The sequence below is a fragment of the Molossus molossus genome, unplaced genomic scaffold (assembly GCF_014108415.1).
Source record: "Molossus molossus isolate mMolMol1 unplaced genomic scaffold, mMolMol1.p scaffold_m16_p_2, whole genome shotgun sequence".
NCBI classification, from domain to species: Eukaryota; Metazoa; Chordata; class Mammalia; order Chiroptera; family Molossidae; genus Molossus; species Molossus molossus.
In genome coordinates this window covers 105,629,710-105,652,595 of record NW_023425355.1, presented here as the reverse complement: position 1 = coordinate 105,652,595, position 22,886 = coordinate 105,629,710, and the positions used below count along the sequence as shown (strand labels likewise).

At 39.9% G+C, this 22,886-nt stretch overlaps 1 protein-coding gene across 1 annotated transcript in view; it reads left to right on the top strand.

Moving 5' to 3' along the window:
- The first annotated feature begins 20,271 nt into the window (after positions 1 to 20,271).
- ZNF81 (zinc finger protein 81) overlaps positions 20,272 to 22,886 on the top strand; it is a 46,408-nt gene continuing 43,793 nt past the window's right edge. The window contains exon 1 of the mRNA XM_036270901.1: positions 20,272 to 20,344. The gene's annotated coding sequence lies outside the window, so the exon portion shown is untranslated. The remainder of the gene's footprint in view (positions 20,345 to 22,886) is intronic.

The window sequence follows — 22,886 nt, the reverse complement described above, 5'->3', positions numbered from 1 at the left end:
ATAGTGGCTGCACCAGTCTACATTTCTACCAGCAGTGTACTAGGGTCCTCTTTTCTCCACACCCTCACCAACACTTGTTGTTTGATGATTTGTTGATGGTGGCCATTTTGACAGGTGTGAGGCGATACCTCATAGTTGTTTTAATTTGCATCTCTCTGATGATTAATGACATTGGCCATTTTTTCATATGTCTCTTGACCATTTGTATGTCCTGTTTGGAGAGGTGTCTATTTAGGTCCTCTCCCCATTTTTTAATTGGGTTCTTTGTCTTTTTTCTATTGAGTTGTATGAGTACTCTATATATTTTGGAATTTAGCTACTTATCTGATGTATCGTTGGAAATTATGCCCTCCCATATAGTGGGTTCCCTTTCCATTTTATGGTTGTTTCTTTTGCTGTGCAGAAGCTTTTTAGCTTGATGTAGTCCCATGTGTTCATTTTGTCCTTTGTTTATCTTGCCTTAGGTGTTCTATCAGTGAAAATTCTGCTGCGTGTGATGCCTGAAATTTTGTTGCCTACATTTTCTTCTAGGATATTTATGGATTCACGAGTCACATTTAAGTCTTTTATCCATTTTGAGTTTGTTCTTGTGTATGGTGTGAGTGGGTGGTCTAGCTTCATTTTTTTTTTTTTTTTTTTTGCATGTAGCTGTCCAAATTTCCCAACACCATTTATTGAAGAGGCTGTCCTTACTTCATTGTATGCTCTTGCCACCTTTGTCAAATATTAATTGAGCATATTGTCTTGGGTCCATTTCTGGGTTCTCTGTTCTGTTCTACTGATCTATTATGCTTGTCCTTGTGCCAGTTCCAGGCTGTTTTTATTACAGTGGCTTTGTAGTATAACCTGATATCCGATATTGTGATCCCTCCTACTTTGTTCTTCTTTTTCAAGATTGCTGTGGCTATTCGGGATCTTTTTGCCCATTGAGTATGATGTTGGCTGTAGGTTTTTCATATATGGTCTTCATTATGTGAATATATGATTCCTCTATTCCCACATTGCTGAGCATTTTTATCAGAAATGGGTGCTGGATTTTGTCAAATGCTATTTCAACATCTATGGATAAGATCATATGGTTTTAATCTTTTATTTAGTTTATGTGGTGTATCACATTTATTGATTTGCAAATATTGTACCATCCTTGTAACCCTGGGATGAATCCCACTTGGTCATGATGAATAATTTTTTTGACATATCGCTGGATCTGGTTTGCTAAGGGCATGTACCTCGGTTGCAGTTTCTCCCTGGCCCTGGTTGGGTCGTACAGGAGGTAGCCACTTGACGTGTCCCTTTCACGTCGATGTTTCTCTCTCTCTCTCTCTTTCTCTTTCTCTCCCTCCCACTCTATTTGAACAGAAAATAGAAAAATGTCCTCAGGTGAGGATAAAAAAATAAATAAATAAAAATAAAAACAGTTAGGCCATGATGTTCTGCTATTGAACATAAACAATTTGACAGCACAAGAAATAAAAACAAGACCACCCTGTCATAGTGTCTGACCACAGACGAAACCAAAAAGAATAGCTTTAGATGTGCCAAGTCTCCTGTTCCTCTAGAGCTCAGAAAGTACCTGACACAATGTCACTTTTTGTTTAGCAAGGGACTCCCTGCTGTGAAGCTGTTTAAATAAAGATTTCCTTATCCTTTTCAGTTTAGCCTCAGATATAAAAGTTTTTAGACAGAATAAACTGTAAATGGATGAGAGATCTAAATGTAAAAAATGAAATAATACATGTACTAGAAGATAATATAGGTGGATTCCTTTCTAAAATGGCTGTGGGGAAAGGCCTTCTAAATGACCCAAATCCAGATATCTCATAGGTTTGATGTGAGAAAAAAGAAAAACTTCGTTAATAACACATAGAAGTGAAGTTAACAAATGCTCACTGACTAGTACTCTGATCTTCCATGTCAGGGTTTTGTGTTTGTTTGCTTTTGTACTTGCTGTGGTACTGTAGGACGCTTTCTTTTGGGGCCCAACCTCCTTTCTAGTCAATGAGTCTAGGTCTGAAAACTGGTTCAAGTCTGTAAATGGGCTTCTGTTGTTTCACAGCCCTATTATCCTCAACGTGATCAGTGAATTTCTGCAGTAGCTTTTCCTGTTGTGAGCCCTGACCTAGAGTGGAGAGACACCACTGAACTTAGTGATGCTGGTGTCCCTCTCATTTTGTAAATTTTTAATAGTCTTTGTAAGTAGTATATCCTCTAGTACTTTTTTTAAAAATTCTCACCCGAGGATAATTTTACATTTATCTTCAGACAGAGTGGGAGGGAGAGAGAGAGAAACATCAATGTGAGAGAGACACATTGATTGATTGCCATCCGCACGACCCCAACCGGGGCCAGCGACAAACTGCAACTGAGGTACGTGCATTGGCCGGAATCAAACCCGGGACTCTTTGGTTCACAGGCCAATGCTCTAACCGCTGAGCCAAACCGGCCAGGGCCCTCTAGTACTTCTTGTGGAGCATACTTTTCTTGTGGGTTTTGTGGCTGTACATAGAATATCCACTCCAGCATGTCCATTTCCCAGAGACTTTTAGTCTCTTCTTCCGACTGCCATAATAATTCTGGCATTTCAACATCACTTAGGGTGGATCACCTTCCTCATGTTTCTAGGAACCATTCCAGTAGTGAATTTGCATCATATCCTGAAGTCCTTGCCAGGGTATTAAATCCTCCATCTCTGTTTTATCTACCCCTATGTTCTTCCCACCCATCACTCCTTGATAAGTGCCCCCAGAATCCCTCTTGATAAAGCACTCTCAAAATCCAGTCCCGCATATGATCCCCCAGCTCCTTTGCAATATTGTCCCCTTCCTCCCTTATCATGCCCAGCACATATCTGGATGGGCTATGCTATCATTTAATCTTATTTATAGGTGGCGAAGAGAGGAAATAGGGGTTGATGTCGCGGCACATATTGTCTTGTACAACAGAAGCATCTGTAATATATGTCAGCATTGGAGTGTGCTAGTGCTCAAGAGGGAGGGTTGGGCCACTTCTGCAGGCTTACAGGGCCCAGAGATATGCTAACAAGCCTCCAAGATGACTCCTAATAAACCTTGCCTTCTGGTATTCATGTTTGTGTATAGTCCCCTCCACAGTGAATAACGATTTGGCCCTGTGTGATCAATACAATACACTGGGAGTGATGATGTGTGACTTCTGAGGCTGCATCATAAAAATCAATGCAGCTTCTCCCTTGATCACTTGGATCATTTGCAGGAAGCCAGCTGCCTTGCTGTGAGAACAGTTCTGCAGAGAGAAATATGTGGGGAAGAACTGAGGTTCCTGGCCAACAGCCAGTATCAACTTGCTGGCCATGTGAGTGAGCCACTTGGAAGTGGGTACTCCAGGAACAGACGGTCTTCAAATAACTTTAGCTTCAGCTGATATATAACGCAAACATAAGAGACCCTGAGCAAGAACTGCCCAGGGAAGTCCTTCCTGAATTTCTGACCCACAGAATCTGTGAGTATAATGCAAGGTTGTTTTACACAATTCTTTGAGAATGTGCAACACAGCCATAGTGATTGGAATAAGAAGAATCTGGAGATTCAACATTTTGTAGGTCATCAACCAAGTGGTCCCCAAAGCATGTGTCAAGGTTGTATTCTTTCCCAGTCAGGGCCCTGACCTTGGCATAGCAGGTTTGCATTGGTTGAGAGTTTAGCCTTTGTGCTTGGCGACTATTCTGACCAAGTTCTGAGCCTTGTCCTCAGTGTTTTTTGCCTTCTCCCTGCAGGATATGACAGCTTCTTCATATGCTGCTGCCAAGGACGCCTCTTAGCTTTTACACTTGGGTTTCAATTGCCTGTCAATCACTCTGTCTTTTAGAATCTTTTTATAGATTGTCATTTGGGTTTAGCAATATTCACCCAATACTTTTAGCCTTACTATTACTATTTCCCTATGTCTGTAAAATATTTGATATATTGCACCCTCTAGAGCATTTCAGTTCACCATCTGTGAGAGTTTTAACAATTGAATTAACTCTATTCCAGGAGCTATTTGTCAGATGGGTAGTGAGTAACCCAGTTTCCAAAAGCCATCTCATCCACAGCTTGCCTTCTCAAATAGTTTCTGGTATGAATTATTACATGTTGAGTTTCCTAGGAACACATTCTGAAACAGAGTTTAGAGTACAGGGTGTTTACTAGGGAAAACCCTTGGGATAAACATCTGTTGGAAGGAGGGGATGGAAGATGGATTGAGTAGGGGGAGAAGTTGAGCTATGTTACAGACCAAATGACAGCCTCGGCCAACCACACAAAGAGCTCTGGAGCTAGAATGGCCCTTCCCTGTGTTGGGCCTTTATTCTCTGGACTTGATCAGATATCGAATGTGGACCGTCCCAGAAAAGGGCATGACCTTGGTCAAGGTGGCTCTCTGCAACTGAGTCATTTCCTGAAGCAATTGGTAGTCCTGAATACTGTCAGTTGACAGCTGGGGAATGGAAAATTCCACCACTTGGAATTTTATGCACTCATAAAAAAGTATTGAGTGAAAAAATAAGATGCAATAAAAAAAATAAGATGCAGAGAATTGTACATAATCTTTCATCTCACTTTTGTCAAACAAAAAATGAATATATGTGTGCAAAAAATACACAAAAAACACAGAAATAAGAGTGAAATGGTTCCTACTTGACAGTAAGCACTGGGTATTTGTGGGAAGTATTACAGATGTAGATATAAGTAGAATGCAAGGAAGAAGAGGAAGTTAAAACTACCAAAATAATAATAAGTATCAATGAAAGTAAGTTTTAAATTGATATGGTCATTGGTTATTGTCTCTGTTTCATGTATGTGTCAATAAAAGCATCTTCTATGACACTTTATTATTCATAGATCCTCGTAAAATAAAATCTAAGTAATAATTATGCAGGTGCAGCATTAGGACAAATTTCCAACCCTGCTCCACAACGAGTTTGCTGCCACTTTGCACCTCAAATATGGAATTTTTATTTATTTATTTATCTTTATTGTTGATTGTATTACAGATGTCCCTCATTTTCCCCACACTGACCCCCTCCTCCTCACTCCTGCCCCCCTCCTGCCTTTTCCCATACTGTTGTCTGTGTCCATTGGTTATGCATGTAAGTTCTTTGGTTTATCTCTTCCCGCCCCTCAACGCCCTTCTCCTTGAAGTTTGTCAGTCTAGCAACCAATTTGTTCTTCTTAATCCCTTCACCTTTTTCACCCATTCCCCCAACCCCCCTCCCATCTGGCAACCAACAGAATGTTCTCTGTATCTATGAGAATGTTTCTGTTCTGCCTGTTCATTTTGTTTGTAGATTCCATTGTCGATAGATATATATTCATTGCCATTTTTTTTGTTCATATATTTTATCTTTTTCTTCAAAAAGACCCTTCAACATTTCATATAATAACGGTTTGGTGGTGATGAACTCCTTTATTTTTCTTATCTGGGAAACTCTTTATATGGCCATCGATTCTAAATGACAGCTTTGCAGGATAGAGTACTCTTGGTTGTAGGTTCTTGCTTTTCATCACTCTGAATATTTCTTGCCACCCCCTTCTGGCCTGCAAAGTTTCTTTTGAGAAATCAGCTAACAGTCTAATGGGAACACCCTTATAGGTAACTAACTGCTTTTCTCTTGCTGCTTTTAAGATTCTCTCTTTGTCTTGAACCTTTTGCATTTTGATGATGATGTGTCTTGGTGTGGGCCTCTTGGGGTTCATCTTGTTTGGGACTCTCTGTGCTTCCTGGACTTGTATGTCTGTTTCCTTCATCAAGTTAGGGAAGCTTTCTGCCATTATTGTTTCAAATAGGTTTTTGATTTCTTGTTCTCTCTCTTCTCCTCCTGGCACTCCCAAGATGCGAATGTTGGCACGCTTGAAGTTGTCCCAGAGGCTGCTAACACTATCCTCATTTTTTTGGATTCTTTTTTCTTTTTGTTGTTGTGGTTGGGTGTTTCTTGCTTTCTTATATTCCAAATTGATGGTTTGCTTCTTGGCTTTACCTACTCTACTATTGAATCTTTGTAAATTATTCTTTATTTCAGTTAGTGCCTCCTTCATTTCTGACTGTGCACCCTTCATTTCTCACTGGTCCTTTTTTATGCTCTTGAGGCCCTCACTAAGTTCACTGAGGTTCTCAGTAAGTTCATTGAGCATCCTTATAAGCAGTGTTTTGAACTCAGCATCTGTTAGGTTGCTTATCTCCATTTCGCTTAGTTCCTTTCCTGGAGATTTTTTTCTGTTCTTTCATTTGGACCTGTTTCATTGTCTCCCTCCTCATTATGGCTGCCTCCCTGTGTTTGTTCTATGTATTACTTAACGAGAGATATGGGGCTGAGACCAGATGCTGCTTGTTTGAAAGAATTTAGGAAAATCTGAAGCAGGATCCAAGACAGACCAATCCTATGGTAAAACAACTGGCGACAGCTTGGGTTGGACTGAAATTTGGGTGGGGCGGGGCCTCAGGGAATCATGGGGGGGGGGGGGGAACCAGTGTGAGCCAGGTTGCTGGAATCCCAGATATGGCGGCTGTTTGCCGCCCCACGAAAGGGCTCACCAAAGGAACAAAGGCCTCTGACAGCACGTTTGTACAGGAGAAAGCCTCCTCTCCAGCCCTTGCTCCAATGCCAAACAGCTCAGTTCTTCCCTGTATGTCTCTGGTGCCCCTTGAGCTGCCTCCCCTCCAAGCTTAGAGGGAGTGAGTCCAATAAGTCTGTGCGCGGGCTCTTTAAGAGGAGCTGCCTGAGGCTCCAGCCGCCTCAGCCTCCCTGAGCCTCAGTTCCTGCTGGTTTTTCCAGCCAGAAGTTATAGGGACTTCTCTTCCTGACACGGAACCCTGAGCGGGGCGCCTGGTGTGGGACGGGGATTCCTCAGTCCTCAGGGAGGACCTTCCCAGCCGAGGTGTCCTCCTGATTTTTATCCGCCACACGTGGGTGTGGGACTAGCCCATCCGCCTCTGCCCCTCCGCCTCTGCCCCTCCTACCAGTCTCAATGTGGCTGCTTCTTTAATTCTGTAGTTGTAGGACTTCCATTCAGCGTGATTTCAGGTGGTTTTGAATGATGGGAATTTTAGAGATTCCATTGCCCTCCTGGGAGATGCCATAAGGCAGAGGTGAGAAGAATCCATCATATTCTTTAAATGGATGAACTGTTGCACATTCTTCGAAACCCAGCCCATACACCTCCTATGGGAAGCCCTCCCTGACAGTGATAGGGGAGTGCATGCCAGCTGAAGGCTCCTCTGAACAGCAGGTAGGAAATGCTTTTGGAAAGGACCTGACTCTGAGCTCTGTTGTCACCTATCTTTGTGGCCTTAGACTAGTCACATGGGTTTTGAACCCCAGCATAACATTCTATACAGTACAGGGCTTGATTCTGATTACAGAATAGTCCTCTGGTTCTCCCACAGCCCTGGATTGGATAATTGTTTGTTGAGTGAACAAGTAAAAGAAGAAATTGAATCTGTGGAAGCTGGCTAGCACATGTACATGTCTAAAATTGTGCCCAGCCAGTGTGGCTCAGTGGTTGAGTGTTGACCCATGCACCAAGAGGTCACCAGTTTGATTCCCAGTCAGGCCACATGCCCAGGTTGTGGTACAAATACCCAGGGGGCGGGGCATGCAGGAGGAGGCCAATCAATGTTGTCTCTCATCACTGTTTCTATCTCTCCCTCCCTCTCATTTCCTCTCTCTCTAAAAAAAATCTATAAAAACATATTTAAAAAAATAAAATTGTTCCCAGCATTTTCATTTTGTTGGGTGTGCTGATGGTGCTGTGGTTATATCTAAAGAAGGTAAAGGAAACAAAGAAAAATAAAAGCGTCCTCATATGTTAAAGATTTAAACTGATGTATATGGGTGAAATGATATGAAGTCTGGCTTTAAAATATTCAAACAAGGGGGGTTGTGAGTGAGGGGTGGAGGAATGACAAAACAAGAAAGATAGAATATTGATAACTGTTGAAGCTGAGTGATGAGTACATGAAGATCCAGTATACTATTTGTTCTACCTTAGTATTCCTGTAAAAAGTTCATTGTGGAGGATTCCAAAATCCTCTACACAGACCATCTCCCAGGACCAAACTAGAATTACAACTAAAATAAAGACAAATCGTTGGGAAAAAGCAATAGTAAAGAAGTGTGCGAGGAGCATATAACCAGAGACATTGATTGGATCATGGTAGGATTGTGGAGGTACGAGAGGGGGACTGGGAGTCCACGGACAGCAACAGTCATAGCTGTGAGCAGCACCCTTGGGGTTAAATTCCCAAGCGGCTCCACAGTGCAGAACTGGGACAGATGGCTGAAATAGCCACAACCAATCACCTTGGGCTCCAGCAGAGGGAGGGAAGACTGGACTGGAACAGTGTGGGGACACTTGGGATTTGGAAGGCACACAGAGCATTTGCTGAGTTGCGGCCACACGGGACTGTGGCCATGTTACTCCTTCCCAGGGCTATCAGGAGAGAAGGCGGCCCCTCCCTCAGAGATTCCACCCCACCCTGTGGGCCATTGGAATGCAAATTGAGGCTCATTAACAAACAGAATCTGCCCCACCCTCAGGAAATCCCCTTACTCTGAACACCTGAGGGAGTTTTTCCTTCAACTGAGAACCCAAGTCTCCTCAAGTACCCATTACTAATAGCCACCAGGCAAAAAGCTAGAGAATAACTGAACCTTTCCTGGGCTTGCAACTCTACCCAGGAAAGACTTGACAGTGGTATTTAACGTGGGTCCTCCCTCACTCATTCAAACCCAGTAGAGGGAGCCACAAAAAGCAGTACACCAACACCCACAGGGAAAATTTGGCAGACTCCAAAACCCACTGAGATAGCCAAAATGGTGAAACAAAGAAACAAATCCCAAATGAAAGAACAAGAGACCTCAACCGAAGATGAGATAAATGAAACACAGTTAAGCAAGTTAACAGAGCTAGAATTCAGAGCCATGATCTTGAGGACGTTCAACAGCATGTGTAAGGACATGAGCACCACGAGTAAAGACATAGAAACATTGAAAATCAACCAATTGGAAATTAAAATCCACCAAGAAGAAATGAAGAATGACATAGCATAAAGAACACATAGAAATAAAGAACACATCAGAAGGACTAAATAGCAGAGTAGAGGAAGCTGAGGAATGGATCAGTGAATTAGAAGACAGGGTAGAAAAAATCAGCCAATCAGAAAACCAAAAGGAAAAAATATTAAAAAACAGGAAGACAGCTTAAGAGAACTGTGGGACAACTGAAAACATAATAACATTTGCATCATAGGAGTCCCCGAAGAAGAAGAAAATGAGCAAGGGTTAGAGAATATATTTGAAGAAATAGTGACAGAAAACTTCCCTAATTTGGTGAAGGAAGATGGCATTCAAGTTCAGAAGCACAGACAGCCCCAAGTAAGAAGAACCCAAACAGGCCCACACCAGGACACATAGTAATTAAAATGACAAAAATTAAAGACAAAGAGAGAATCCTAAAGGCAGCAAGAGATAAGCAAAAGGTTACCTACAAGGGAAGCCCCATAACTATTAGATGACTTTGCAACGGAAACACTACAGGCCAGAAGGGAATGGCATGACGTTATCAAGGTCATGAAAAACAAGGATCTGAATCCAAGACTAGTCTATCCAGCAAGGCTATCATTCAAAATAAGTCAAATAAGGAGCTTTCCAGAAAAAAAAAAAGGTTAAGGGAATACATTAGCACCAAACCAGCAATGCAAGAAATGTTAAAAGGACTGCTGTAATTTGTAGAAGAAATAGGAAGAAAAATATAACCACACTAAGCAAAAAATGGCAATAAATAAGTACATATCAATAATCACCTTAAATATAAATGGATTGAATGCTCCGATAAAAAGACACAGAGTACCTGATTGGATAAAAAAGCATGACTCATCTATATGTTGTTTATAAGAGACCCACCTCACAACAAAAGACTTACATAGTTTGAAAGTGGAGGGATGGAAAAAAATCTTCCAAGCAAACGAAAAGGAAAAAAAAGCTGGGGTAGCAATACTCATATCTGATAAAATAGATTTCAAAATGAAGGCCATAACTAGAGACAAAGAAGGCCACTACATAATATTAAAAGAATCTCTCCAACAGGAAGATATAACCTTGGTAGACATATATGCACCCAATATTGGAGCACCAATATATATTAAAGATCTTCTGGAGGACTTCAAAGGAGAAATCAATAGCAATACAATCATAGCAGGGGACCTCAACACCCCGCTGACATCACTGGATAGATCCTCTAGACAAAAAATTAGCAAGGAAACAGAGACTCTAAATGAAGCACTAGACCAAAAGGATTTAATAGATATCTACAGAGAATTACACCCCAAAACTGCAGAATTGACATTTTTCTTAAGTGCACATGGGACATTCTCAAAGATAGACCACATGTTAGGGCACAAACTAAGTCTCTACAAGAAGACTGAAATCATATCAAGCACCTTCTCAGATCACAATGGCATGAAACTAGAAATCAATTGCAACAAGAACATGAAAAGACATTGGAACACATGGAGGCTAAATAGCATGTAATTAAACAATGAATGGGTTACCGACGAGATCAAGGGAGAAATTAAAAATTACTGGAAACCAATGACTATGAACACACAACAACACAAAATCTATGGGATGCAGCGAAAGCAGTTCTGAGAGGGTAGTTCATAGCACTACAGGCCTACCTCAAGAGACAAGAAAAATCTCTAATAGACTCTCTAACCTCACAACTTAAAGAACTAGAAAGCAAACAAAAAGAAAACCCCAGAACAAGTAGAAGGAAGGAAATAGTAAAAATCAGAGCAGAAATAAATGACATAGAGACCAAAAACACATTTCAAAGGATCAATGAAACAAGGAGCTGATTTTTCGAAAAGATAAACAAGACTGATGGACACTTAGCTAGACTTACCAAGAAACAAAGAGAGAGAACACACATACACAAAATCAGAAATGAAAGAGGAGAAATAATAACTGACACCACAGAAATACAAAGGATCATTAACAAATATTATGAACAATTTTATGGCAACAAATTCGACAATCTAAGTGAGATGGAGAAATTTCTAGAAACACATAGTCTCCCAAAACTGGACCGGGAATAGATAGAAAGTTTGAACAGACCAATAACAACTAAGGAAATTGAAGAGGTAATCAAGACTCTCTCAGCAAACAAAAGCCCAGGCCTGAATGGATTCATGGGGGAGTTTTACTGAACGCTCAAAAAATAACTAACACCCATTCTCCTCAAACTATTCCAAAAAATTCAAGAAGATGGAAGCCTTCTAAACTCTTTTAATGAGGCCAGCATAATTCTAAATCCAAAAAAAGACACTACAAAGAAAAAAAAGTACAGGCCAATATCTCAGATGAACATAGAAATCAAAATCCTGAACAAAATACTAGCAAGTCGGATCCGGCAATACATCAGAAAAATTATTCACCATGACCAAGTGGGATTGTTCCTAGAGATGCAAGGCTGGTACAATATTCACAAATCAATAAATGTGATACACCACATAAACAAAATGAAAGATAAAAATAATATGATCATATCAATAGACGCTGAAAAAGCATTAGACAGAATCCAGTACCCATTTCTGATAAAAACGCTCAGCAATGTGGGAATAGAGGGATCATATCTCAACATAATAAAGGCCATATATGAAAGACCTACAGCCAACATCACACTCAGTGAGCAAAAACTAAAATCATTTTCCTTAAGAACAAGAACAAGACAGGGATGCCCACTTTCACCACTTTTATTCAACATAGTACTAGAAGTCTTAGCCACAGCAATAAGAAAGGAAGAAAAAATAAAAGGGATCCAAATTGGAAAGGAAGAAATAAAACTGTCATTATTTGCAGATGACATGATATTATACATAGAAAACCCTAAAGACTCCATCAAAAATCTACTAGACTCAATAAATGAATTTGGCAAAGTAGCAGGATACAAAATTTATTTCAAGAAATTAATGGCATTCTTATACACCAATGATGAAGTCACAGAAAGAGAAACTAAAAAAACAAGCCCATTTACCATCGTGGCAAAAAAATTAAGATACCTAGGAATAAACTTAACCAAATAAGTAAAGGACTTATTTGCTGAAAACTACAGGACATTGAAAAAAGAAATAGAGGAAGATATAAAAAAGTGGAAGAACACACCCTGTTCATGGATTGGAAGTATTAACATCATTAAAATGTCCATATTACCCAAAGCAATCTATACATTCAATGCAATCCCCATCAAAATACCAATGACATATTTCACAGAACTAGAACAAATACTTCAAAAGTTCATATGAAACCAAAAAAGACCCCGAATAGCCACAGCAATCTTGAAAAAGAAGGACAAAGTAGGTGGGATCACAGAACCGGATATCAGGTTATACCACAAAGCTACTGTAATCAAGACAGCCTTGTACTGGCAAAAGAGCAGGCATATAGACCAGTGGAACAGAACAGAGAACCCAGAAATGGACCCAATACATTATGCTCAATTAATATTTGACAAAAGAGGCAAGAGCATATAGTGGAGGAAAGACAGCCTCTTTAATAAATGGTGTTGGGGAAATTGGACAGCTACATGCAAAAAAAGGAAACTATACCATCAATATACATCATACACAAGAATAAACTCAAAATGGATAAAAGACTTAAATGTGACCCATGAATCCATAAAAATCCTAGAAGAAAATGTAGGCAACAAAATTTCAGACATCATATGCAGCAGAATTTTTACTAATACATCACCTAAGGCAACAGAAAAATGAACACATGAGACTACATCCAACTAAAAAGCTTCTGCACAGCAAAAGAAACAACCACCAAAATGGAAAGGCAATCCACTGTATGGGAGAACATCATTGCCAATGACACATCAGATAAGGTGTTAATTTCCAAAATATATAGAGTGCTCATACAATTAAACAAAAGGAAGACAAAGAACCCAATTAAAAAATGGGCAGAGGAACTAAATAGACACCTCTCCAAACAGGACATACAAATGGCCAAGAGACATATGAAGAAATGCTCAACATCACTCATCATCAGAGAGATGCAAATTAAAACAACAATGAGGTATCACCTCACACCTGTCAGAATGGCTGCCATCAACAAATCATCAAACAAGTGTTGGCAAGGGTGTGGAGAAAAGGGGACTCTAGTACACTGCTGGTGGGAATGCAGACTGGTGCAGCCACTATGGAAAACACTATGGGGTTACCTCAAAAAATTAAAAATTGAACTTCCATTTGACCCAATGATCCCACTTCTAGGAATATACCCTAAGTAGCCTGAAACACCCATCAGAAAGAATATATGTACCCCCATGTTCAAAGCAGCACTATTTACAATAGCTAAGATCTGGAAACAGCCCAAGTGTCCATCAGTAGATGAGTGGATAAAAATCTGTGGTACATATACACAATGGAGTACTATGCAGCTGTAAGAACCAAGATCTCCTATCTTTTGAGACGACATGGAGGGACCTGGAAAATATTCTAAGCGAAACAAGCCCAGCAGAGAAAGACAAATATCACATGATCTCACCTACATGTGAAATATAATGAACGTAACAGTTTGAGGAATTGGGTAGACCCAGACACATGGAACAGGTACAGACTGACAACCCTCAGAATAGGGGGTTGTGGGGGGAGGGAAAAGATAAACCACAGAATTATATGCATGTATGCATAACCAAGGGACACAGACATCAAAGCCCGGTATGGAGTGAGGGGGATGGGGAGGAGGTGTCAATGGGGAAAAAAAGGAGAAACATCTGTAACAAAAATAAATTAATAAAAAATTATAAGAAAAAAAGTGAGAGACATGGAGCATGCAGTGAAAAAAATAAAAAAATAAAGAATACAAAAAGAAAAAAAAGTTTATTGTGAAGTTTTTGTTTTGTTTTAATCCTCACCCAAGGATATTTTTCTATTTATCTTCAGATAGAGTGAGAGGGAGAGAGCGAGAAAGATCAATGCGAGAGAGAGACATTGACCAGTTGCCTCCCGCATGACCCCAGCCAGGGTTGGGGATGAATCACAACAGAGGTACATACACTTGATCGGAATTTAACCCAAGACTCCTTGGTCCGCGGGCTGATGCTCTACTGCTCTACTGCTGAGCCAAACTGGCCAGGGCCATGAATTTTTTTTTTTTTTTTGCCATTTAGTATTTTTTTTTTTTTTTAATCCTCACCTGAGGACATTTTTCCATATTTTGTTCAGATAGAGTGGGAGGGAGAGAGAGAGAGAGAAACATCGACGTGAAAGGGACACCTCAAATGGCTGCCACCTGCACAACCCAACCAGGGCCAGGGACAAACTGCAACCAAGGTACATGCCCTTAGCGGGAACCGAACCCAGGTCTCTCTGGACCGCAGGCCAATGCTCTAACCACTGAGCCGAACCGGCCAGGGCTGAAGTGTTTTTTAATGAAGACAAGAAATGGATGGAAACATTTACAATAGATTTCAAAAAGAAGAATTTTAAGAGACAGACAGAGAATTCTTAATTTAAAATCATGTAGCCACCAAGAACATGCACCAATCATGAGCATTTATGTGTGTGTATGTATATGCTTTTTAAATATATAAAATAGTGATATAATAGGAAAAATTTCAAATATTCAATTACAGTAGAAGAATATTATATCTCACAGAAATGGACAGATTAAGTAGAGGAAACGTGTAAGATACAAAGATTGGAATACTACAACTAACATACTTGATATCTTATATATCTACATTTAATCTGTATTTTGTACTCAACAGAGAATGCACATGTTCTATACATAAATGAAACATTCTGAAAAATTCTCCTTGTACTAAGCCACAAAGGAAATAATAAATATTTCAAAATTATATCACACAGACCACAATGCAATAAAATGGAGGTAAAAAACAAAGAGACATAGTGAAATAAGCCAGTCAGAGAAAGACAAATGCCATGGAATCTAATGAATAAAATAAACTGATAAACAAAATAGAACCAGAGGAATGGATATATGGAACAGACTGACAGATGTCAGAGCCAGGGGTGGGGGCAAACTGGATGAAAGAAGGTAAAGAGATTAGCCAAAGAACATATATGCTTAGCCCATGGACACAGACAACAGAGTGGTGATGGCCCAAGGGGTGGGGGGTGGGGGCTGGGTGGAGGTGGGCAACGAAGGGTAAACAGGGACATCTGTAATAGTGTCAACAATAAAAATAAAGTTAAAAAATAGAGATACATAGGCCGGCCGGTGTGGCTCAGTGGTTGAGCGTCGATCCATGCACCAAGAGGTCATCGGTTGGATTCCTGGTCAGGGCACATGCCCATGTTGTGGGCCAAATCCCCAGTGGAGGGCATGCAGGAGGTGGCCAATTGATGTTCTCTCTGATTGATCTTTCTATCTCTCTCTCCCTTCCTCTCTCTCTAAAAATCAATAAAGAAAAATATTTTTTTAAAAAATAGAGATACATAAAACAATAAATTCAAGTTCCTGGACATGTATGATTTCAAAATAATTATGCTGGGTGAAAGAAGCCAGCCACAAAACAAAAAATACTGTATGATTTCATTTCCATAATCTCTTAGAAAATGCATGTGAATCTAAAGTGACAGAAAATATGTCAGTGGTTACTTAGAAGTGAGGATTAAGGGAATGATGGATTACAAATAGGGATGAAGAAACTTTGAGAGGGGCAGTGATAGAAATATTCGTTATCTTTTTGGTATATGGGATGATGCTCCAACCAACTGAGCCACCCAGCCAGGCAAAATATTCGTTATCTTGATTGTGGTGATGCTTACATGGGTGAATACTGACCTGACAAGTTTGCTTAAAAATGAAAATTTTAGATCACTCTAATTTAGAAACATTTAAAAAACCTAAATAAAACATTAGCAAACAGAATCCAATAGTACATTGAAAGACTAACACGTCAGGAATGTAATGAACAAAATAAACTGATGAACAAAATAGGTCCAGAGAGGCATGGATGCATGGAACAGACTGAGATCTCAGAGAGGAAGGGGGTGAGGGAATGGAAAGAAATTAACCAAAGAACATATATGCATATGTGCCCATGGACACAGACAATAGTGTGGTGGAGGTCTGGGGTGGAGCAGGCGCTGGGTGGAGGGGGCCAAAAGAGTAGAAATGGGGGACATCTGTAATACTGTCAACAATAAAAAAAAGTGAGGGATCATCAAGATGATCTGTTAATTACAGATTGCTAACCTTCCTCAAAGAAACAAAAGAAAGACTAACACATCATAATCAAGTAGGGCTATAATAGGATTCAAAGGAAGTTTTCAATTTTTGAAGTATATTAATATGTCATATTAGTTGAAGTGAATACAGGAACAAATCATTGAGAGAAAAACCAATAAATATGATTTCGTTTTATTTTATTATTTAATATTTTATTTACTCTTTAATTGAATTCATTCGGGTGACACCGGTTCACAAAATCAGACGGGTTTCAAGTGTACAACTTAACAAAACATCATCTGCACACTGCATCGTGCACCCATCACTCCAAGCAAAGTCTCTTTCCTTTCCCATGTTTCCCGCCTTTGCCCACCTCCACTAACCCCATGTGAAAAAATGCTCAATCACCCTCATATTAAGAGAAATAAAAATTAAAACCACATTTGGCATACCATTTCTCACCTATAAAATTAGCAAAAATCTAAAAGTTTAACAACCTACTCTGCTGGTGAATTTGTGGGAAAACTGACACTTGCATTAACTGCTGGGGTTAGTCAAAGTAATACAATCATATGAAGTGTGTATGAAAATATTTACCAAATTAAAATGCATTTAATTATGATTCAGAAACTGCACTTCTGGGACTCTAGTCTAAGAATACACCCATGCATGTTTGAAAGGTATATTACAAGGTGGCTAGTCATGGCACTGTTTGAAATAGAAAAGCATAGGAAAAAATCCAAGTGTTTATCAGTTGGGCTTAATGAAATCAAGTCAACATGATGCCAGTAGAATCAAGAAGCATTAAGATGTAACATTAGCCCTGGCCAATGTGGCTCAATGGTTAGAGTGTTGACCTGCACACAGAAGGGCTGTGAGTTCGATTCCCCGGTCAAGTGCACACACCTGGGTTGCAGGTTAGATTCCCCGGCCCTGCTCGGGGCACGTGCAGGAGGCAACCAATTGATGTATCTCTCTCACATCAATCTTTCTCTCCCCTGCCACTCTCTGCTTCCCCTCTTCCTTTCCACTCTCTCTAAAAAAAAAGTCAATGGAAAAAATATCCTCTGGTGAGGATTAACAAACAAACAAAAAAGATGTAACATTGGAAGTAAGGAGACAACATGGTTTCAAAGCCAAGATAGAGTAAGATATGCGGACCAGTATATCTGACAAGTTGCAATTGGGAAAAGAAAGTGGAATCAATGAGTACAGATTGTGTGTCCAGGAGTTCTAGTAGCATGTTACAGTAGTACTTGCTATTCATTAATTGCACTGATATTTCTTAAAAACTAATTGTGTATTATGTAATGTATCTGCAATCAGAAAAGCAGTAAATCTGATACTGACACATGAAGATAACTCTCCACAAACAAACGTGCAAGGGGAAGGAAAGCTCTATATAGAAGAATGTCAGCTAATATAGAGAGATGATAGAATTAGAAAAATCACCATTTTGTAACCCCCAAGTCAATCATTGTTTTAGGGGAAGATCATCAATGGATGCTAAAATCATCTTTGGAAAGGTTACTTGAGTGTTATGGGCTGAAATGTGTTCCTCCAAATTCATATGATTAAGTCCTGACCCCTAGTATCTCAGACTGTAAATGTAACATATTTGGAGATAGGGCTGTTAAATAGGGGATTAAGTTAAAATAAGGGCTTTAAGGTGAGCCCTGATCCAATCAGACTGGTGTCCTTTTTTTTTTTTTTTATCCTCACCTGAGGACATTTTTCCATTTTTTGTTCAGGTAGAGTGGGAGGGGGAGAGAGGAAGAGAGAGAGAAACATCGATGTGAAAGGGACACATCGAGTGGCTGCCACCCGCACGACCAACCAGGGCCGGGGACAAACTGCAACCGAGATACATGCCCTTAGCGGGAACCGAACCCGGGTCTCTCGGGACCGCAGGCCGATGCTCTAACCGCTGAGCCAAACCGGCCAGGGCCTTTTTTTTTTTTTTTAATCCTCACCCGAGGACACTTTTTCATTCTTTGTTCAGATAGAGCAGGAGGGAGAGAGAGAGAGAGAAACATCGATGTGAAATGGACACATCGAGTGGCTGCCACCCGCATGACCAACCAGGGCCGGGGACAAACTGCAACCGAGGTACATGCCCTTAGCGGTAACCGAACCCGGGTCTCTCCGGACCGCAGGCCGACGCTTTAACCGCTGAGCCAAACCGGCCAGGGCTGTCCCTTTTTTTTTTTAAACTTTTTATTTTATTTTTTAATCCTCACCCAAGGATATTTTCCCATTTATCCCCAGATAGTGTGGGAGGGAGGGAGAGAGAGGGAGAGATGTGAGAGGGACACATCAATTGACTGCCTCCCCCACGACCCGGACTGGGACTGGGGACTGATCCGCAACTGAGGTACATGCCCTTGACTGGAATTGAACCTTGAATCTTTGGTCCGCGGGCTGAGCCAAATCAGCCCGGGCTTGTGTCCTTATAAGAAGAGATTAGGACATATAGAGAGGCACCAGGTGTGCACAGAGGTCAACCATGTCAAAAGGCAGTAAGAGGATGGCCATATGCAAGCCAAGGAAAGAGGCTATAGGAGAAACCAAACCTGCCAGCATCTTGATCTTGGATTTTGAGCCTCCAGAACTGTGAGAAAACAAAGTTCTGTTATGGCATCCCCAGCAAACTAATACATGGAGGAACAGATTATTCACAGGGTTCCCAAAAAATTACCCCACAGATAATTAAATACAAAAGGCAAAAGATTTATTCACAATAAAGAAATTTAATTTAGCATTACCAAAATATAGGATGCACAGAAACATGCTTCCAGACACGATTCACTAAGAGAGACACTTCACCGATGTAAACTTCTTTCCCAAGCTGTTAGACTTAAATCTATTAATGAGAAAATAATAAGAAATGCACAGGCATCCACAACACAATTGACATAGGTTCTTCGAGAATATCAAGGTCATGACTAAGGAGAGATTAGAGACAGGCATAAAAACAGGATTGACCATCCCTCACAACTGTGAGTTTCCTCTAAAACAGCAGTTCTCAACCTTTCACAGGGGTTGCCTAAGACATAACAGTAGCAAAATTACAGTTATGAAGTAGCAACGAAAATAATTTTATGGTTGGAGGTCACCACAACATGAGGAACTGTATTAAATGGTTGCGGCATTAGAAAGATTGAGAACCGCTGCAAAAAGTAAAAAATTTACCTAAGCCAAAACTGCAAAGACACATACTCATCTCAACTGACTCTCTGGTACGTGGGCCCTTGCTCCAACCATTGAGCCAAACTGGTCAGGGCTTAAAGATGTTTTTACTGACATATTGCATTAGGTTAAGAAAAAATAAAAAGTTTTTATTGGTACATATTTTTATTTTAGGTTGTGTGGCTGGAGTGGAAGATAATGTAGATTATGGAAACATTCAAACCCCACAGCCAACCTCCACAAGCAAGGCAGAGGAGAAGCCACTAACACTGACTTCTCCCCTTTTTTTCTCCAGTGCTAGGGAAGCCTGCACATCCCTGATTTCTTTTCCTTCTCCCCACGTGGTATGTTTTAGGAGAGGCCTTTTACCAGTTTGACTTCTCCCTCTTCTCATCCTGTGGTATCTTCCAGGAGATGACAGCCACTGGCACCTCGGCGTCTTTCCTGAGGCCCCTCTGCTTCTCTGAACATTATTACACAGATCAAAAGAACCCTCTCCTTCAAAAAGCCTGCCAAGACAGACGTCCGCAACCCTGCTGCCCGCCACCTGTGAGACAGCGCCACCTCTCGGTCCTGTGACTATAGCAGCTTTCTCCTCCTCAGTACGGAATGGACATTCCTTCAACATGGTGTACCCCACGATGAAGCGCGACCTGGGCGCGGCCATGTTCCCCAGTGCTACCGAAGGGCACCGAATGCCCCAAAGCACCGACTCCGTAACATCTCCATGTTGACTCTCGGCTGACAGAGGCTTCAAATGTGTTTTTGCGCATGTGCAGAACCATCCCTTTCCTGCGATGCCCCACATCCCGAGAAGGGGTGGTGCTAGGGGTGGTGACCGGAAGCGGCTGTGATTCTCAGTCGTGGTTGAATAGTTGTTGTCAAGAGGATCTCAATTGCTCTGTGCCGGAGGCGTTTCGCAGTGATGCGGCCCTGGGGAGGGTGAGAGTTAGGGAATTTTGTGTGGTCAGTGATGGACTCGGTTGTCTAACTGTAGTTGGATAAAGCGCTCATTATTTTGCAGGATTTCGTCTTTTCTCATATCAATGTTAAGGTCTTAAAGTTCACTCTAAAATCCACAAGGTTTGGTGCATTATGTTCTCAGTATTTTGTAAGAGTTGATCATTTTTCTTTTGCCCATGAGTTATTTAAAAGTGCGTTTTCAGTTTCCAGAAGTTTATCAATTTAATAGAGTTCTAACCTTAGAAAAATGTGGTCCGAAAAATGTCTACGTGAAGCTCATTGAAATATGAGGGGATGCATGGCCTAGTACGTGGTGAATGTTTATAAATGTTCCATATATAACTCGACAATAATATTTAATTGTCATTTGTGTTGTACAAGATTTGTACACTTTTATGTCCGCTTCTTCTATTCCTGGGAGAGGAGGGAAATTTTCTACGGTGATGTTAATTTGTTCATTTCTCCTTCCTGCTGTCCATGATCCATTTGAGTTAAGTTTAGTATGAAGTGTGAGACTTAGATTGAAGTTCATTTATTTGAATGTCCAATTACTCAAGCATCATTTTTTGAAAACACTATGCTTTCTCTGTTGATATGTTTTGCACCTTAGTAAAAAATAAATTGACCATATTTGTGTGGGCTATTTTAAGGGTCTTTATTTTGTTTTGTTGATGTATGTGTCTGTCTTCTTTTATCACGAATAAGTGTTGAATTTTGTCATACTGTGTATGAATTTATATGATCTTGTGATTTTTTATCTTTAGCCTGTTAATATGGGGGAATGCACTGATTGATTTTTGAACCAGCCTTACATTCCTAGAATAAACCTCACTTGGTTGTGGTGTATAACTGTTTTTATGTATTGCAGAAATTGATTAGCTATGTACTCTCTTTGTCTGTTTTTAGTATTAGGGTAATACTGGCATCATAGAATGAGTTGGGAAGTGTTCTCTTCTATTTTCTGGATGAGATTGTATAGAATTATGCTAATTTTTCTTTATATGTTTGGTAGAATTCTTTAGTGAAACCATCTAGGCCTGGAGATTTTCTTTTGGAAACTTTTTTATTATATCTTCAATTTCTGTAGTAGTTATATGACTATTCAGATTATCTAGTTAATATCTTTTCAGAGTTACTATTTAATAGTGGGTGAGTTGTGGGAATTTGTGTTTTATGAGGAATTGGGCCATTTCATCCAAGTTTTTGAATTAATGTGCATAAAGTTGTGTGTGGTATTCCCTTTCATTTTAATGGCTGCAGGATCTGTAGTTATATCTCCTGTTTCATTTCTGATATTGGTAATTTGTGTCTTTTTATTTTTGTCAATCTTGCTTGAGGATTATCAATTTTATCAATGTTTTCAAAGAACCAGCTTTTGCTTTCATTGCTTTTCTGTTTTCAATTTCATTGATTTCTGCTCTTATGTTTATTACTTCCTTCCTTCTGTTTGTTTTGGGTTTACTTTGCTCTTTTTCTAGTTTCTTTCTAGTTTCTTGAGGTGGGAGCTTAGATTATTGATTTAAGGCCTTAATTCTTTTCTAATATAAACATTTAAAATTATAAATTTCCCTTTCAACACTACTTTATCTACATTCCACAAATTTCAACATGTATTTTCATTTCCTTTGAGACTTCCTCTTTGATCCATGGATTATATAGAAATGTTTTGTTTAATTCCCAAGTGTTTGGAGACTTTCCTTTTATATTTTTGTTATTGATTTCTACTTCAATGAACATATGCTTTATGATTTCAATTTGTTGAGATTTGTTTTGACTCTGGATATGGTATGTTTCGGAGACTGTTGCATGGGTGTTTGAAGAGAATGTATATTCTATTAGTGTTTGGCTGGAGTTGGGTGGGTATGTTGAGTTAGGCCACACTTTTCTTGGCCCTTTGCTTAAGGGGAGTAGGCTTTTCTTAGAGCTTTTTTGTCTGTGCCTGTTGACAGTTTGAGTTATAGGCTTATCCAGTGCCTTGTTTGTGATATATGGAAGGAGGAATGAAACCCAGGGAACTCACCACTGTGCTATTACTCAGGCCCTGAGGTGTGTGGGCTGTCCCCCTTTCTTTTCTACCCTTCAGTCTTTCTGTTTGTTCTGTTATGCCATTTTTGTTTTGGTCTCTTCTACATTCATTGTTCTCTTCTATGTTTTTTCCTCTATTAACTTTGTTAATTTACATTTGCCAGGGAAGCACCTGTTTCACATCAATATTAAAATATATTGCTGTACAGTTATAGATAATATCCCACAGTAACTACTTTGAACCACTGCTCGATGTGGGAAAGATCCCCCCTCTCTCTCATATATATAATATTTAAGCTCTTGTCCTTTATCTGGTTTGCTAGGGGGTTATCTATAACATTGGTTATCTCAAAGATACAACTCTTTGTTTGCTTTAAACTACCCATTGTTATGTTTATTTGATTTATTTAAGATTCTATTTTTATTAAGTACTACTTTTTTGGGGGTGGTGGTTTGCTGAACTTTGTTTTTCTACTTCTAATGTTTTAGGTTGACC